The following is a 14,697-nucleotide window of genomic DNA, read 5'->3' on the forward strand; positions in this document are numbered from 1 at the left end:
CCATTAAAAACTATATTCTTTCCCTTATAACCATCACTTATTTTTAGTTATACAAGTAAATATATTTAGTGCTCACCACCTGTTATGTCAATGTCTCACTAGTCTGGTTGTCTGAGGTATGTTCCCTAGAAGATGCCTCTGAAAGGTCTCATGAGAATAGTGCCTGTGTTCTTCCATGTTGATAACATTTTGTCTGTGGCCTTCACACCTGAAAGTCGGTCGGTTTGGTTTCCTTTCTTTGGGTGTCTTAGATATATTGTTACACTATAGTTGCCTAACATAAAGTGCTGTTGTCAAGTCTGATCACAGTCTGATTTTCTTTCCCTTATAAGTGAATTTGTCTTTTAGCCTGGATGGCCCAAATAGTTTTTCTTTAAAATCCATTAATTTTACTAGAATATGTCTCAGTATTGATCTTCTGGGTTGATTTCCCCAGGCACAAGGTGTGCCCTTTCTATATGCAATCTCGAGTCTTTTTAATCTTTTTTTTCAGGGAAGTTTCTTTTATATAGATTTTTAAATATATTGTTTCTCCTTCATTGCCCCATTATTCTTTTCTCCTTCAGGGACTTGTGTAATACAATTTTAGATATTTTTGCCTATCTTCTATATTTGTCATTTTCTCTTGAATTCTCAGATTTCTCTTTATTTATTCTGGAATTTAAATTTTTTCCTTCTTTTCACTTTTTATTCCCTTAAGGCATTATCTGTTGTGCAAAAACCATGTTACTCTTATGTTCCTTCTAGTTCAGTCTTCACTTGTAAGATGAATTTTCCCTTTTCCTTCCAATTCTTTCCTAAGTTTGATTACCTAATTTTTGCTTTCTAATTCTGACTTGTACTTTTCTTTCATATCTTGTAATATTTCCTTAATTTACTTCAGCTCATTTTGAAATACTGTTACAGTTTTTACCTGGTTTTGTGGGCATATCTTTCTGGGATGCTTTATTTCATTAAGGATGTTTTTCTGCTCCTTGTTCTCATTTTTCTTATAATAACTTCATTATGAGATTTCACTCCAGTCCTTTCTGTTGCTCACTTTTAGATGAAATTAGTTTTCCTGCACATTTAGTGGGGAGGAGTGAGTTAGGATAGCTTTGCTAAATTCAAGGCTCTACAGCTTCCTTGTCTATGTTTCCATGAAGTGGTCAGAAGAAGTATGGCTTCATACTTTCCGAGATCTTCTGGCTCTGTTCCCCTTCCCAGCTCTCATTTGGACTTCCCCTTCCTTTGTCCAAAATATCCCTGGCCTACCCTATTTGTAGTATATTCCCTGTGGCTTTCTAAAGTGTCCTGCAAAGGTACTTTGTCTGGTTTGGAGGGTTCACAGGACCCGGGCTGCTCCAGCTTCTTCAGTCCTTACTTTGGACCCCTTGCCCTCATCAGCTGCAAACAGGGTTGTACAACACCCTGCCCCCCGCAGTTCCAGCTGCTGTTTTCCTATTGGCCCACTGTACTTTCCAGGGAGTACCTATTTTGGGGTTCTCTTATTTTCAGATTTCTCAAGACACTCTTTGCTTCCCCTGCTTCTTTCCACAAAAATGCTGATACCATGCAAGTCTTCGAGCCACCAGTGGCTTCCACCTACATGAATTTTGGGGTTTGTGGTGCTGTCTTGTCTCCCAGTTTTGTTATAGATGTCCATAGGTTTTGGTTTTGCTATCCCAATTGCTCTGTGGCTTTTTTGTTGTTGTTTGTTTGCTTGTTTTGTTTTTTTTTTTAATGGTGGAATTCAGGGAGATTAAAAAATGCCACTGCTATCTTCCCAGAATGCTTTTCTCTCAATTCTTTATATAATGCCAACCAGTGAAATCAAACAGACAATGGACAAACCACCATCTACTAACTTTTCTAAAAGTAGGGGATTCCAAGATGTAATAATTATCAATCTAAAACCCATTCTGGGGACTTCCCTGGTGCCACAGTGCTTAAGAATACACCTCCCAATGCAGGGGACGCAGGTTTGATCCCTGGTCAGGGAACGAGATCCCACATGCATGCCGCAACTAAGAGTTTGCATTCCACAACTAAGGAGCCCGCCAGCTGCAACTAAGGAGCACATGTGCCGCAACTAAGGAGCCAGTGAGCTGCAAACTAAGGAGCCCGCGAGCCACAACTAAGGAGCCCATCTGCTACAACTAAGGAGCACATGTGCCACAACTAAAGGAGCTGGTGAGGCGCAACAAAGGAGCCCACCTGCTGCAACAAAGACTCAGCACAACCAAAATAAATGAATTAAAAAATAAAAATAAATAAAACCCATTCTGGTTGGGTGGCAGTGTGGCAGTGTGCCCAGATAAAAAGCATTTCCCAGCCTCCCTTGCAGCTAGGGATGACTATGTGATCCAGTTCTGACCAATAAGATATAAGCATAAGATATCAGTGGGGCATTGGAGAAAGCTCACCAAAAGGCAGATCAACTCAGCTGGCCAACCAACCCCTTTTGCCCTTTCCCTTCTTTCTTCCTGCCAAAAGCTGAGCTGAGCTGCAGACAGCTGAGCTGCTAGGCATCTGTGTAGAGTAGTAAAAATGAAACTAATGGTCAAGGATTTAATCATCTACTGTGACAGTATAAGCAAGAGACTAAACAGGAGAAAGTGCTGGCTCCCCTAATGTTCCATTTTTCTCCCTGGAACAGTGCCAGGCAAGAGTCAGGTGGATTAGTACAGATGGTGGGATTGTCTCACTGCTAAAGGATCCCTGAACAAACGGCTCCTGCCTTTTTGCAGACCAGGGAGGCAGGGAGAAGGGAGGGGGGAAGGGCTAGGAGTGAAAAAGTACTGCATACTGAGTCAGGGTGGAGGAAACATTTCAAGGCCCCACTCTCGCCCCCTTCTCCCCCTCCCCCCGCCAACAGCCAGTAAGTTGGTCTCTGCAGAGACACCTAAGAGAGGCCATGGCTAGGCTCCCCCTTCTCCGCATAAGGAGCCTGGGCTAAGACTGGGGTGATGGTAGGATGGGGCCAGAGCCCTTGACTGTAAATCCCCTCAAAGAGTGCAGTGCACAGGCTATGTACCTTCCCGGGAGACCTGTGGGCAAAGCTTTGTAACTGCCTATGGTTGAGTCTGAAATATGACACAGGTTTTTGGCTTAGAGGCGGACTCCTCACTGCCTACACTTTGCTGGAGAAGGAAGCAGGAATCTTGGGATCAGATGATGACAAATTCATGCTAAAGACTGCAAAAGAAAAACAGAAAGATAGAAGGCAGAGTCCCTGATGGCCTCATGAAGCAGCAAGGTTTACCTGGGACTATCTCCAAAGTTCTATTAAATGAGAAAAATAAAACTACTAATTTGTTTAAGCCACTGCTTTTCTGGGTTCTTTTACAGCTGAATGAAATTCTTAAGGGCTACGTGGGGTTCCTAAGGGCAGTGGCTTCCAAAAGGGTGATGCTGGTTCGTTCATGAAGTTTTCACTGGTACTTGGTAGGTGAGAAAGAATGAATGTAGTCGGTTTTTCATAAACTAAATTTATTCAAACTTTTAGTACTGAGATTATGCCCTTCCAGATTATTTGACATTATAATGTCCTCTCTTTCACAAGATGATGGTGGTAATTTATGATGCTGGTTGTGTCTAAAATCTTTACTTAAAAATTAAGTTCTGGGACTCCCCTCGTGGCGCAGAGGTTAAGAATCCGCCTGCTAATGCAGGGGACACGGGTTCGAGCCCTGGTCTGGGAAGATCCCACAAGCCGCGGAGCAACTAAGCCCATGCGCCACAACTACTGAGCCTGCGCTCTACAACACGTGAGCCACAACTACTGAGCCCACTCGCCTAGAGCCCATGCTCCGCAACGAGAAGCCGCCATAATGAGAAGCCCGCGCACCGCAACGAAGAATAGCCCCCGCTTGCCGCAAATAGAGAAAGCCCGCGCGCAGCAACGGAAACACAACACAGCCAAAAATAAATAATAAACAAATTAATTAATTTTAAAATATTAAATTCTGACTACTGTATCATAGAATCTCTAAACATAATTTTGGAAAAATGTACAAATCATGTCAAACTTAAAAATACTTAGTAGTAACTAATTTCCACCTCAAAATCAGATATTTATATGTGCCTGGAAAAAAACCTGTTTTCCTTTACTTGAACACTTACAACATTTCTGAGACGAGATATGTGGGGTTTTCCACCCTAAACAATTTTGACACCAACTGCCTGGAGTTACTGCACACCCACACGTTAAGGGGTCTTAATGCTAATTGTGAGCAGTGGGTCCCCAGGTTACCCATGACTTCTGTCTGACTTGGCTTACAAATTGGAGGTTCCCACGACCCCACCCCCTTGGGTTTGATAATTTGCTCACAGAACCCAGGAAAATAGTTAACTTACTACTGCTGGTTAATTACAAAAGACATTTTAAAGGCTACAAATGAACAGCCAGATGAAGAGATACGTAGGGTGAGGTCTAGGAGGGTCCCAAGTGCAGGAGCTTGTGTCCATCTGGAGTTGGGGGTGTACCACCCTCCTAGCACATGGGTGTATTCACCAAACCAGAAACTCTCCAAACCCCATTCTTTTGGGATTTTTATGGAGAATTCATCACATAGGCATGACTGATTAGTAACTCCATTCCAGTCCCTCTCCTCTCTCTGGAGAATAGGGGGTGGGGATGAAAGTTCCAAGCTTCTAATCATGGCTTGGTCTTTCGGGTGACCAGCCCCATCCAGGAACCCCCAAGAGTCTCCTAATTAGAACCAAAAATGCTCCACTATCCAGGAAATTCCAAGGGATTTAGGAGCTCTGCCAGTCACTTCTATCACTCGGGGTCTTAAGGGCTCTCTGTCAGGAAGTGGGGTCAAAGACCAAATATTAGAACAAAAGATTCTCCTAGCACCCCTATTTACAAGGGCTTTAGGGGCTTTGTGTCAGGAACTGAACTGGGGCAGAAACCATATATATATATATATATATATATATATATATATATATATATATATAAAATTTCACAATATGCTTCTATTCTTCAATAAGAGAAAAATCCTGTCACTTTCGGTAAGAGATAAGAATGGGAGGTTGCAGATGGCTTGTACAGGGGAATGCACAGATGCACATGTATAAGAATCACTGCCTTGGGCAGCAGGAGTTAAGTGTTAAAGAAAGAGTGAGCCAGGGCACCAGTTCATATGGTGACTGGAAAGTATGAATACCAAGTTCTTTGAAGAGTCCTTAAAGACAAAAGAAATATTTAGCTGGAGAGGACTCAGGGGGCGCAGAACAGTTGCTTTCAAACATCAGAAGTTAACAAAGGGAAAGGAGTTCAGACTTTGATCTGAGAGCCCAGGGTTGGAGCTCGGACCAATCAGTGAAAACCGCAGAGGCGCTTCTAACAGCAGGAGCGGTTCAGGAGGAACGGCTGCCTTGGTGAGGCTGAGGCTGGTGATCCCTTAGCAGGGATCACTGGACTGTCAGATCCATGGGAACAGGGACCTTGTCTGTTTTGTTCGCTGCCCCAGTACCTAGAAAGGTGATCAGCACATAGTAGGTGCACAATATATATTTGTTGAATAAGGTAATGGGGGTGACGGTCAGCATTCAATGGGAAGTTTGCCATGGTGACCTTAAGCTCACTGTAGCCTGAATTTCTGTGCCGCTTCCTTTATCTGCATGATCATCCCTTTAAGTCCAAATGTGTCTTTGTAGTTGTCTCAGAAATACACGGGGAACTCCTGTCCTGAAGAGGACAACAGTAACAGTGGGAAATCAGCAATCCTGACCTAGAAGAAGCTAAGCCTCCCAGATGGTGTATATGTATTTTTTATTTATTTATTTATTTTGTGGTATGTGGGCCTCTCACTGCTGTGGCCTCTCCCGTTGCGGAGCACAGGCTCTGGACGCGCAGGCTCAGCGGCCATGGCTCACGGGCCTAACCGCTCCGCGGCATGTGGGATCTTCCCGGACCGGGGCACGAACCCGTGTCCCCTGCATCAGCAGGCGGACTCTCAACCACTGCACCACCAGGGAAGCCCCAGATGGTGTATATTTTGAACACAAAGTATAAACAAGTATCTTTGAGGTGTCACTGGTTTCTCCCTTTCATGGTCTCTAGCCAGGAAGTCACACCACCTTAAAGAGGCACTCAAAGGGCACTAAAAGAATTTTCTAAAATCTGTATGTCAAAATAGGTTATAGGTAAGCATGTCCTTTAAACACACTGTTCCATGCTTAGAGGAAGAAAAATTCGGATGTCCATTTTAACCCCCGCACTCCAACAGCTAGCACATTAAATCAGACTCCCAGCAACCTCCGGCAGGCTGAAGATAAAACATCAAGGAAGAACCTGAGCTCAAAGTCACGACATGCAGACACAGACATTATTATTATTATTATTGTATTTTGTATTTATTTTGCAACCATTAGGTTCAGTTGCCCAGAGTCAGGTCACCAAAGACAAATTTTCAGCCTCCCAATGAATCCCAACCAAAGTTCATGCTGTTTGGCCACTTTAGGATGGCAAGGGGAGCAGAGGCTCACCTAGGTAATCTGTACACGAGCCAGAGAAAAGACACCCAAGTTAGGGTGGATCCATTTCAGGGACTAAGGGTGTAGCTAACGTCAAGCACACCACGTGACCACGAGAGGCAAACGCAGGGCACTTGAGCAGCCTCACCCAGCCCCTCGTATTTCTCTCCAAACCAGGGCACAGTCACAATGACAAGTGACAGTGAGAGAGAAGAGCTGAATGACACGTCTCAACTCAACAACATTTAATTTTTGTTTGTTAAATAGGTGATTAGGCTTCAGTGTGGCACCCCCCAGATGTTGGGGGTTGGGGCCATTCCATCCGTTTTCCTGCGCTTTGGTCGTTCTGCTTTTCTGCAGTGGATGCCATGTCCGAAAGAACCATACTCCAAAACCCACTGAAGAGAACTGAAAAACAAAAAGAGTAACGTTCAAGATCAAGTTGCCCCCGTACAGAAAGGATTTAGAGATATAACTTCAACACCAGAAAAGTCTGCCTCCACCAGCTCCCTAAACCTACAGCCTTGAGCCCTGATTTATAGGCTCCACAGAAGACTTCCTGCTGCAGAGGAAATGACATTTTAAAAAGTTTTCCTCTATTTCTTTGGAAACCCAATGACTTTCTCTGATACACATCCCAAAGCTACCTTCAGCCACCCTCCTTTCTCTCTTCTTTGTGACTGATCTGTGTTTGGTGCTAGAGGAGGAAAGATAAAAGTAAATATCTTTTTACATAAAAAGACATAAAAAGATTTGGAAAGTGAGAGCTGTTTGTGGTTGCTGAAACATATGGTTATACAGGGGACAATGGCAGGATATGAGGCAGGACAAACAGATTAGGGATGGATCATGGCAATCCAGGGAGTTTGGGTTTTCTTTAGACAACAGGAGGCCAAAAAAAAGTTTTTAAGTAGAAGAGTGACGCAGTCAAAAGCACAATCAGATTTATAGATTTTCAAAGACCCCTATGGCTACATATAGGATGGATCAGAAGGAGGAGAAGAAGAGAGACAGAGAAACCCATCAAGCTCTTACCGTAGTCTAAATGTGAGATGATCAGGTCCTGAATGCTGGGTATGGTACTGATAGGACAGATTTGAGAAATATTTCAGAGGTAGCACAGACAAGTCTTGCTGACAGATAAGATGTGGAAGATAAGAGGGAGGAATCAACACTGATGCTGAGGTTTCTAGCTTGGGTGACCAGGTAGATTTCTTAATTCATCCAATGAATATTGTTGGAGGACTCACAAGCCAGGCACCAGATACGATGAATAAGGCAATCATGGTTCTAACTCTCAAGAAACTTACAGTCCAGCAAGGGAAACTACAGAGTAAACAAATACATAAAACGTTATTTATGTAATTACGATTATGAGGTACCATGAGAGGGTATGATAAAGAATCTAACCTAGTCTGAAATCAGGGGCGGTGTGGATGGTAGTGCCATTCACTGAGACAGGAAAATGAAAGAGGATCTGGTTGTTGGGGGGATGAGTTTAGTTTTGAACATAATGAATTTGAGGCATCTGTTGGTACACCTAGTTGAGGATTTGCAAGAGATGGGAACTTGGAAAAAGAGGCTAGAGATACGGTGAAATCCAGGGGAGATTAAGGAATGTGGCAGAGAGGGGTCCCTAATGCATGGCCTTCCCCCTAAGAGAATAAGCCAGGCCTCCCTGGCGACCTCATTGGGGGAAACATCACAATCAGTGTCAGCATTTAAGCATACCATGAAGGTGAGGCTGAGGCAGGGGAGATCTGCCTAAATCCACTGGCTCTAGAAAAGGGAAAAGTTGCCAACAAAATAGCTGTGAAAAGTGGTTGGAGAAGGGTGGATGCTGTAATTTGCTGGAGTGAAAGAACCTAAAGTCCTGATTGGCCTTCTGGTAAACATGGGCTCCGGTTTCTGAAATGCTAAGTAAAGGTAGGGACAAACCAGCCCACAGGGCAGGCACTAAAGATTTATTTTCGTAAATATGGAAAGATTTGGCCCACAATGTCACCATCAGCCAGGGCTCCCTCGCCACTTCCAGGCCTAAGACCTGGGTAAGGCCTCCCTGGCCACGTCTGGCTCCCCACCACGGTGGCCCCCTGTGGCATGCCCTACTCCCTTCCTGGCCCCATCCCTGCAAACAAGCCTGGACAGTATCACCATTGCCTGATCTGGGGTGTTCCAACCAGAAGTTCCCAAAGTCATGATTCTCTTTTTAACTCAGCAAGGTCTGCTAGTCTGTGTGATGCAGGAGATATAAAGTTGGGCTGTAAAATCTGGGAAGGTAAGAACCTATCTCCATTGTTCACCAGTAGCCCAGCACCTAGCACAGAGTAGGTCCTCAATGAATGAACAAGAGTTTCCAAATAGCTTGGCAAATGATCCCAGGAAAGTTTTGAGTGCCATATGGTATGTATATAACCCTTGCTTGTTCAAAATCAAGCTTTCCCCAAATGCCTGCTGAGTGCTGGGGCTATATCGGTAAATAAATCTCTGACCTCAAGGAACCCTCAGTCTATGAAGTTATGGTTCATAAGAAAATGGCCACAATAGAGAAGCATACAAAGAACTGTAGCAGAGCCCAGCGAAATAAGTAAGTAATATTACCTGGAGCAGTAAAGCAAAACTCCACCAAGGACAGAGTATCTGAAGTAGGCCCTGAAGAATAAATAGGAAGTTTCCAAGCAGACAAGGGAGGGAAAAGCATATTCCAGAACTTAAAAAAAAAAATCTTGAAAGATTTTATTTATTTATTTTTTATTATTTATTTATTTTTTATGCTGCGCCTCACGGCTTGCGGGATCTTAGTTCCCCGACTAGGGATTGAACCTGGGCCATGGCAGTGAAAGTGCAAAGTCCTAACTACTGGACCACTAGGGAATTCCCTTCAAAGATTTTAAAGTAACATTTCCAGTAGTTAGAGGTAGTTTGGTACTTTTACTACTAGATCCCTGTAAGTGCACAGTGGGATAAAACAAGTAAGTACTTATGTGATAGCCCAATTCGATCATTGATGGTGTCAGTGAGAAATGAGATCCTCAGTACAGGAGAAAGGAGATATGAATATAAGATACAAGCAGTTTAGTACTGTACTAAACAGGAATTGGAAGTATCAGTATGAACTCACAACATATGTTCTATCAAGCAAACAACAATCATATTATCCTAGCTCTGAACATTGAAAAGGCCTGAAAACAATGACTAAGCCAGTTGCAGTGAGCACCACTAGCATCCAAATTGTGACCTGGAAATAACTATTTCCCTGAATGGAACCAGGACTGGACTCCTTAGAGAAATGGCTCAGTCTGGGTCTGGGACAGGAAACGTCCAAAATGAGCCTAGAACATTTGGTCATAACAGATAACAAGGCAGTTACCAGAGACTCCTAGGGTCGTGCCGACAGGACTCGGGGGCCAACTGAAGAGGCTCCCGGTGGCCAAATACAGGACAATTTGAGCATCAATAAACATAGTACTTGCAATGGACTGAAACTAATTGGTCATTGCTGCAGATCCTAGTGAGCCAACTACTATTTTGAAAGGAGGTAAATAAAAAGAAAAAAATCATTTATCTTGCTTTTCTAATATAAACTGTATCACCGGAACCACACAGATGAAGGGAAATTTTTAGTAAAGAAGTATTCTAGTAAATAAATAAAGAAGGAAAGATAGAACTGAAATGTCATCATTTTGAAACCCATACTGAATTAATGGGTCTAGGCATTGTTTATTAACGGCTACTAATATCAAAAAGACAGAGAGATAATTAGACATTATGAGTTTATGGATGGAAGGGTTTTACGGCACATATCAAGTAATTTTGCAAAAAAAAATCAATCTGAATCTGATCAAACCTTTAGATACAACCAGCAATTCACAGAAAACAGAGGACAGAGCTATATGTTAAATGATACCATGGAGAAACAATCAGCAAAATCCAGACAGTGAAAAACTATAGGATAAATGATTTTTCAACAAATAAGTGGCAAAGGGAAAGAGAAAGATGGAGTAGGACTCTATAATTTAAAAGGCATTTAAGAGGTACAACACCCAATTGCAATATGAAACTCAAACACTGAAATGTATTGATATTAGTTATTTCTTTTTTTTAATATTTATTTATTTTTTATTTTTTTATTTTGGCTGCACTGGGTCTTAGTTGCGGCACGTGGGATCTTTTAGCTGCAGCATGTGGACTCTTAGTTGCGGCATGCGGACCCTTAGTTGTGGCACGCAAACTCTTAGCTGCGCCATGCAAACTCTTAGTTGCAGCACATGAACTCTTAGTTGCAGCATGTATGCGGGATCTAGTTCCCCGACCAGGGATCGAACCTGGGCCCCCTGAATTGGGAGCATGGAGTCTTACCCACTGGTCCACCAGGGAAGCCCCAAGAGTTATTATTTCTTAAGATGTGATTATGGCACTATGGTTAGGTTTTGAAGAATAACTTTCTTTTTTTTTTAAAGGTTGTTTTAGCCTCTTATTTTAATTATTTATTTATTTTTGGCTATTCCTCATGGCTTGTGGGTATTTTTTTTTTTTTTTCGGTATGCGGGCCTCTCACTGTTGGGGCCTCTCCTGTTGCAGAGCACAGGCTCCGGACGCGCAGGCTCAGCGGCCACGGCTGACGGGCCTAGCTGCTCCGCGGCATGTGGGATCTTCCCGGACCAGGGCACGAACCCATGTCCCCTGCATAGGCAGGCGGACTCTCAACCACTGCACCACCAGGGAAGCCCCTGGCTTGTGGGATCTTATTTCCCGACTGGGGATTGAACCCGGGCCCATGGCAGTGAAAGTGCAGAGTCCTAACCACTGGACCGCCAGGGAAGTCTCTGAAAAGAGTATCTTTTATAGATACAGAATTTAAGTGTTTATGGATGAAATAATAGGATGTTCTATATTTGCTTCCAAATAATACAGGGGAAAGAGGTGGGGAATATATGGGTATATGGATGAGACAAGACTGGCCATGAGTTGACAACTGTTGAAAGTGAAAGAGGGGAGGGGTACATAGGGATTCACTATACTATTCACTCTATACTTTTGTCTATGTTTAAAAGTTTCCACTAAATAAGTCAAATAAAAGAATAAAAAGTTATTGTGTTGACCCACTTACCATCCCAGGGTCTACCAATTTTCCTCAAAGAAAGGGAACAAAGAAGAAAACTGAAAAAGAAATAGCCCAGGAACTGAAAATGGATTCTCTGGGAAGGGACATTTCCCGACATGGTGTGGAAAAGAATAAGGGGCTGTAGAAAACAGTGTTAGCTATGGTGTGAGATCATGCGGTTTGGACACTGTGTTAAAGGGGATTACAGCATTCATTGAGTTAAAGCTGATTTCAGAATAAAAGAACTGATGTGTATAAACCTAGTAAGAACATTTGAAGCTTTGGCTTATAAAATGAACTCTTGACATGAGTGAGTGAAAGGATAATTGCATATAAACCCTGTGTATCGAATCAGGAGGGTTTTAATTACAAAGGAGTCTCCTGAAGCCCTCTGCTCATCCCTTATTAAAGCCCTTATCACACTGCGGTATATTTACCTGCTGGCCGTCCTCCTCTGGACAGAGCCACTTGTCATTGCCCCTGGGAAGGTAGCCCCAATCTGAATACAGTCCTTCAGATACTCCATCCCTCAAGCCAAAGTAAGACTCCCTAGGTGCACCAGGGTCCTGGCTCAGAGAAGAACTGGCACTGGCCTTCAGGTGATAAGTTAATATAAAACAGAAAGAACGAAGGAAGGAAGGAAGGAAGGCAAGAAGAAAGCCAGATGTTCTTTATAATGTCTCAATGACTTATGTAGAGGTAGCTTCCCTGATTACAAGTAATTGGAGGCTCCCTCGTGATCCTGAAGTTCTAGGGAAAGAAGGGGTTAATGCTCTCCCAGTAATCCCTTCCAGGCTAAGCCCTCCATTGCACAGATTTCCATGAGGAAAGTTATCTGTGAGATTAGAAGTCATTCTTTTCCAGTGAAAGCTGGCAGTCCACAGCTTACAGTGGGAGGCACAGCCAGCTCATAAATCTGCAGCGCTCAGGGCTCTGGACAGCCCTCTCGTTGGCAAAGCGGCTGATGCTTCTGCCAGGGAGGCTCCGAAGAAACTGTTCATCACTATCTCATTTAGAGACTTGATACCCAAATGGAGACACTGACACCCAAGTTTATAGATCTGAGCAAAGCCCATAGGTACCAAATCTGTGTAAATCAGGATGGGAGGTCTGCAAGGGCCCTAAGGGCCAGGATCTTCCAAGATGCCAGCTTCTGACTCTCTGAAGGTGTATAGCACCTGGGACACTTGGTCTGGAGACTTCATAACCAAAATGTATGAAAGGAACTGTATGTATGAAGTCTCAGCCCAGGAGCAGGCTGAGAGAGCCCCTCTCCAGGTTGATGTCAGGTATTCTGAGGCAAGGCAGAGAGCCAGGCAGCTGTGGCCACTGTGTCCTCCACCTCTGTCCCTCTGCAGCTGAGCTCAGGTTTTCTTGTTCTAGGTGATGTGAGCCCACAGCGCATCACTGTGTCTCAATGAACAGCCTACGTCTTCACTTTCCCAAAAGCCACGGGAAGTTGACTACTCTTTTCAGAAAAACGGGTAACTAACTGCTTTCTGCTCACGCAAGACCCCCTCTGTGAAGCCTTCCCCCAGGCCAAATGAGTCAGTGTTTCTGTGCTCCCACAGTGCCCATCAGCTCACAACTTGGCCATGCACTTCTCACACAGCCTGGCCCACCGCCTGGTCCTTATCTGGTGAGCTGTTTTACCCATGGACCAAGGCGCCTTGAGGCAGACTCTATCTGATTTTGCAGGTCCCCAGTGCCCAGCTCACAGAGGCCACAAAGTGGCCTCAAATAAACATTGAGTGAGGAAGTAAATTATGATCCAGGACTCAGTGAGCCAAGGCACTTCTGGTAAAAGCCCACATCCTGACTCTTGCCTGAATCTTACAAAGTCACCTCCACCCACGCTATTAACGAAGCACTCGCCCTGTCTGTGCTAGGCGGGTATTAGGCCAAGACCGGGGAGTCCAAGTGAAATAAGAGTCCCTGCCCCATGGACCTCAGATGAAGATCCATCCTGCTCTGGGGCCTTCTCTGCTAACAGTCAATGGAGTCCGTTTGCAGGATGAGCTGGACAAATGTGCAGACAATTCAACAGTAATGCAGACACCCTACCACGTGCTCATTCTAAGGCAGTGGGCTCCGAAAACGAGCCACTGAGGCAGGGGAAGCAAAATATTAGAACTTCTGTAATATTTATTTTTCATCAAAAAATAAGGAATTAAGCTTTAATAGTTACTATATGGGTTGACAACAGTCTTTGTAAATGCTTCAACTATAAACGTGTCACTGAAGGTGTGTGCTTGTGGCAGAGAGACTCTAAGATGGCCTCCATGATGTATATGTACAGCAAATCACCACAATGTGCTCTTTAAATATCTTACAATTCTGTCAGTTCATCCTCCATAAAGCTAAAAATTTAAATTAAATTAAATTAAATTAAAAAATAAAAATGGCCTCCAATGATCCGGTATTTATGCCCTGATGTGTCCTGTCCCCTGGAGTGTGGGCAAGACTTGCGACTTGCCTCTAATCCAAAGAATACGGCAAAGGTGATGGATGTCATTTCTGTGATTACGTTACATAGACGGTAACTTGCATCTTCCTAAGAGTCTCCGTTGATTATCTCCATTTCTGGCTTTGATGAAGTAAAAGTCCTCATATGGAGGGGCCTATGTGGCAAGGAACTGAGGGCAGCCTCCAGCTGACCAGCAGCAAGGAGGCCATTGGTCTGGCAGGCCACAAGGAACTGAATCCTGCCAAGAGCTATGTGAGCTCGGAAGAAGATCCTTCCCCAGCCCAGTTTTCAGCCGAGACCCCGGCGCAGGCAACACTTTTGAGTGCAGCCTTGTGAGAGTACTAAGCAAGGAGAAGGAGAAGGAGAGAACTAAGCAAAGCTACGCCCGGATTCCTGACTCACAGAGACAGTGAGATAATGAATGTGTGTTTTTTGAGCTGCTAGGTTTGTGGCAATATTGTTAGGCAGAAATAGATAATACAGTCCTCAAATTCTTAACTGACAGGTTGTGCAATCAAAGTAGTGTGGAGACCTCTAGATTAGCAAAGTAGGCGTGCCCCACCCCCAAAAGAGCCAAAGGTCAGCAGGGGAGCCTACACGTTTTCGTGGTAAAAAGAACATCAGCCTAAAGAGTGGGAAAGTGGAAAAAACCTCAGGA

At 43.9% G+C, this 14,697-nt stretch overlaps 1 protein-coding gene across 3 annotated transcripts in view; it reads right to left on the reverse strand.

Moving 5' to 3' along the window:
• Window positions 1–6,698: 6,698 nt before the first annotated feature.
• YIPF1 (Yip1 domain family member 1) overlaps window positions 6,699–14,697 on the reverse strand; it is a 34,888-nt gene continuing 26,889 nt past the window's right edge. For all 3 annotated transcript variants that reach the window (XM_079917581.1, XM_079917579.1, XM_079917580.1), the window contains one exon: window positions 6,699–6,876. The gene's annotated coding sequence lies outside the window, so the exon portion shown is untranslated. The remainder of the gene's footprint in view (window positions 6,877–14,697) is intronic.

The sequence above is a fragment of the Stenella coeruleoalba genome, assembly GCF_951394435.1.
Source record: "Stenella coeruleoalba genome assembly, chromosome: 1".
NCBI lineage: Eukaryota > Metazoa > Chordata > Mammalia > Artiodactyla > Delphinidae > Stenella > Stenella coeruleoalba.